A 5,304-nucleotide genomic window follows, 5' to 3' on the forward strand; every position below is an offset into this window, starting at 1 on the left:
CCAAGAATGGCTAGAAGAGCTATCAGTGACTGTGCTTCAAGCCTTCTGACCAAAGTTTATTACACAGCCAAGCCCCCACTCACACTCTCACTAATACACATTCTCACACACCCAGTGCTACAAGCCAACAACAGTATAGGATACGCAATCTGTCCCCAGTGTCAATTTGGTGCTCTGATGTTATCGCTGGCCAAATGAAGGCTGTTGCCGTTGCAACCCCAATGCACTTACATGGTTGTTCACACAAGGAAATTGGGAAAGCAATGACATTTATAGACCAGCAGGAAGAAAAGAGAAACAAATGGATTAAAATCAGATGTCAATTCACTAAGGGTTGAGTTATGTAACTACTACATGATTAACTTTAGATTTGCTCCAACTTGATTGAGAGATGGAGTGTTGGAACTTGAGCTGAGTGGATTGAATGTTCCTGTTACGATACTGATGCAAGATAACTGATCAGAAGAAAAACCTCACTAACCCAGTTACAGTTAAAGTCGGAAGTTTACATACACTTAAATTGGAGTCATTAAAACTTGTTTTTCAACCATTCCACAAATTTCTTGTTAACAAACCATAGTTTTGGCAAGTCAGTTCGGACATCTACTTTGTGCATGACACACGTTGTTTTTCCAACAATTGTTTACAGACAGATTATTTCACTTATAATTCACTGTATCACAATTCCAGTTGATCAGAAGTTTACATACACTAAGTTAACTGTGTCTTTAAACTGTTTGGACAATTCCAGAAAATGATGTCATGGCTTTAGAAGCTTCTGATAGGCTAATTGATATCACTTGAGTCAATTGAAGGTGTACCTTCTGTGGCCTTCTGTGGTCCTTCTGTGGCTCAGTTGGTAGAGCATGGTGCTTGTAACGCCAGGGTAGTGGGTTCGATTCCCGGGACCACCCATACGTAGAATGTATGCACACATGACTGTAAGTCGCTTTGGATAAAAGCGTCAGCTAAATGGCATATATTATTATTATTATATTACCTGTGGATGTATTTCAAGGCCTACCTTCAAACTCAGTGCCTCTTTGCTTTACATCATGGGAAAATCAAAAGAAATCAGCCAAGACCTCAGGAAAAGAATTGTAGAGCTCCACAAGTCTGGTTCATCCTTGAGAGAAATTTCCAAATGCCTGAAGGTACCACGTTCATCTGTACAAACAATAGTACGCAAGTATAAACACCATGGGACCACGCAGCCGTCACACCGCTCAGAAAGGAGACACGTTCTGTCTCCTAGAGATGAATGTACTTTGGTGCAAAAAGTGCAAATCAATCCCAGAACAACAGCAAAGGACCTTGTGAAGATGCTGGAGGAAACAGGTACAAAAGTATCTATATCAACAGTAAAACGAGTCCTATATCGACATAACCTGAAAGGCCCCTCGGCAAGGAAGAAGCCACTGCTCCAAAACCGGCATAAAAAAGCCAGACTACGGTTTGCACCTGCACATGGGGACAAAGATTGTATTTTTTAAAGAAATGTCCTCTGGTCTGATGAACCAAAATATAAATATTTGGCCATTATGACCATAGTTATGTTAGGATGAAAAAGGGGGAGGCTTGCAAGCCGGAGAACACCATCCCAACCGTGAAGCACGGGTGTGGCAGCATTATGTTGTGGGGGTGCTTTGATTCAGGAGGGACTGGTGCATTTCACAAAATAGATAGCATCATGAGGGTGGAAAATGCTGTAGATATTTTGAAAAACATCTGAAGACATCAGTCAGGAAATTAAAGCTTGGTCACAAATGGGTCTTCCAAATGGACCCCAAGCATACTTCTAAAGTTGTGGCAAAATGGCTTAAGCACAACAAAGTCAAGGAATTGGAGTGGCCATCACAAAGCCCTGACCTCAATCCCATAGGAAGTATGTAGGCAGAACTGAAAAAGCTTGTGCGGGCAAGGAGGCCTACAAACCTGACTCAGTTACACCAGCTCTGTCAGGAGGGATGGGCCAAAATCCACCCAACGTATTGTGGGATGCTTGTGGAAGGCTACCTGAAACATTTGACCCAAGTTAAAAAATGTAAAGGCAATGCTACCAAATACTAATTGAGCGTATGTAAACTTCTGACCAACTGGAAATGTGATGAAATAAATAAAAGCTGAATAAATCATTCTCTCTACTATTATTCTGACATTTCACATTCTTAGAATAAAGTGGTGATCCTAACTGACCGAAGACAAGGAATTTTTACTAGGATTATATGTCAGGAATTGTGAAAAACTGAGTTTAAATGTATTTGGCTAAGGTGTATGTGAACGTCCGACTTCAACTGTATAAACAGTCAAATCCTGCTACACTTCTTTATATGTATAGTGTACGATATCCTATATATTTTGAGCATTCTTATCAACAAAGTGGTCCTGACAATGGGCCAGTTCGTATTGCATGGCCCGGTGCCCCAGGTGGGTGGAGAGTTCACCAATGGAATGATCTAAAATGTTCAAACCCCGCCCTCCCCCGGCACACTGTGCCATATGCAAAACAAATTCCCCCAATATAGCAGTGGTGGCGGGACAAAGCAAGTCATAATTACTGATTGGCTGGGCCCGACCTTCTCCCTGTGGTCCCACGTCCCTTGCTGTTATGAGCTGACCATGTATTAATAACTTTTTAAGAACCACTTTTTCCAGGAAGAAGGAAGCAAGGGAGAATGTCAGCCATAGAGATACATAGAGGACTCATCTTTGTATTTGTGCCATTATGGCGCCTGTGACTGCATGGGCAGCACCATTGAGGCAATCTCCAATTTGAAGTAATAAATGTTCATATTCGCAATTGGCTAATCCCTCCTGATGACCTTGTTGGACATGACTCTAACAGCAAATGAAGTTCGAAGTCCCACCCAGTTGACTACATTAAAATGGTGGAAGCCCTCAATGGCGCTGCCCATGCTATTACAGCCTTGGCCACTAGAGGCCACTATCCTTCTCTATGTCAGCTCATTGTTCACATTCCAGAAAGTGGTATGAGGACATTGAGAGTGCCCCCTGGCCAATCTAAGAGGCGTCCCCCTCAGATAACACCCTCTTCACCTTTAATGGACAATTCCAGGTACAAGTCAAACAAACTTGACCAGATCATGTTTATCAGTACAAAGCAGTGAGTCATCTGTGAAGTGTGTTTTCACAGACTTGACTTGTTCCTGTAAAGCCCTCAAACTCAACTCTGGACCTCAAAGCCAGTTTCACTGCACTTTTTTCATTGTTCCCCTCTAGTCAGGGGCTGAATAAGGCCTGTCTGTGACACCAGGTGTGAGCAATTAATTGTCAGGTAGAACAGAAAACCAGCAGGCTTCGGACCTCTTAGGGTAAGAGTTGAGTACCCCTGCTGTAAAGTATCGGCATGTGTGTTTTCCCTCATTGTACTATAATGTCACTGTTCATAGCACTCTTCACAAATCTTGAATTCAGAATCAGCAATGCGTTTCAGTAGGTTGCAAAAATAATTTCAGTGTCTGAGAAGAGGTTAGAAAACAGGAAGTGTGGTCTATGCTGTTATATATTCAGTTGAAGTCGGAAGTTTACAAACACTTAGGTTGGAGTAATTAAAACTCGTTTTTTCAACCACTCCAACAAACTATAGTTTTGGCAAGTCGGTTAGGACATCTAGTTTGTGCATGGCAAGTCATTTTTCCAACAATTGTTTACAGATTATTTTGCTTATAATTCACTGTATCACAATTCCAGTGGTTCAGAAGTTTACATACTAAGTTGACTGTGCCTTTGGACAGCTTGGAAAATTCCAGAAAATTATGTAATGGCTTTAGAAGCTTTTGATAAGCTAATTGACATCATTTGAGTCAATTGGAGGTGTACCTGCAAATGTATTTCAAGGCCTACCTTCAAACTCAGTGCCTCTTTGCTTGACATCATGGGAAAATCAAAAGAAATCAGCCAAGACCTCAGGAAAATAAAAATTGTAGACCTCCACTAGTCTTGTTCATCCTTGGGAACAATTTCCAAATGCCTGAAAGGTACAGATGAACTTGGTACAAACAATATAAACACCATGGGACCACGCAGCCGTCATACCACTCAGGAAGGAGACACGTTCTGTCTCAGAGGTGAACGTACTTTGGAACAGAATAACAAAGTACCTTGTGAAGATGAAGGAAACAGGTACAAAAGTATCTTTATCCACAGTAAAACAAGTCCTATGTCGACATAACCTGAAAGGCCACTCAGCAAGGAAGAAGCCACTGCTTCAAACCCGCCATAAAAGCCAGACTACGGTTTGCAACTGCACATGGGGACAAAGATTATACTTTTGGAGAAATGTCCTCTGGTCTGATGAAACAAAAATATAACTGTTTGGCCATAATGACCATTATGTTTGGAGGAAAAAGGGGGAGGCTTCCAAGCCAAAGAACACCATCCCAACCGTGAAGCACAGGGGTGGCAGCATCATGTTGTGGGGGTGCTTTGCTGCAGGAGGGACTGGTGCACTTCACAAAATAGATAAATATGTAGATATATTGAAGCAACATCTCAAGACATCAGTCAGGAAATTAAAGCTTGGTCTCAAATGGGTCTTCCAAATGGACAATGACCCCAAGCATACTTCTGAAGTTAATGCAAAATGGCTTACGCACAACAAATTGAAGATATTGGAGTGGCCATCACAAAGCCATGACTTCATCCCATAGACAATTTGTGGGCAGAATTGAAGTGTGTGCGAGCAAGGAGGCCTACAAACCTGACTCAGTTACACCAGCTCTGTCAGGAGGAATGGGCCAAAATTCACCCAACTTATTGTGGGATGCTTGTGGAAGGCTACCCAAAACATTTGACCCAAGTTAAACAATTTAAAGGCAACGCTACCAAATACTAATTGAGTGTATGTAAACTTCTGACCCACTGGGAATGTGATGATAGAAATGAAAGCTGAAATAATCACTTTTTAAAAAAACATTTCACACTCTTAAAATAAAAAGTGGTGATCCTGACCTAAAACAGGGAATTTTCACTCAGATTAAATGTCAGGAATTGTGAAAAACTGAGTTGAAATGTATTTGGCTAATGTAAACGTCTGACTTCAACTGTATATATTCTGTATACATACGTCAAGAAGCTAGAGAAGCAATGATGTGCAGGAAGTAAAACAAAAGGGCACCAGATTCTGTAAACAATGCAGGTGAGGGGAATAAAATACTTTAACAAAAGAAAACAAATGTGCATTTGTTGAAAACAAGGAAGTATAGGGTTTCCCCAGAAAGTATATTTTGCTCCATAGCACTGGATCTGCAACCTCTGACATAGCGCAAGGAATCAGTCAGACAG

Source organism: Oncorhynchus keta, chromosome 29, assembly GCF_023373465.1.
Source record: "Oncorhynchus keta strain PuntledgeMale-10-30-2019 chromosome 29, Oket_V2, whole genome shotgun sequence".
NCBI classification, from domain to species: domain Eukaryota; kingdom Metazoa; phylum Chordata; class Actinopteri; order Salmoniformes; family Salmonidae; genus Oncorhynchus; species Oncorhynchus keta.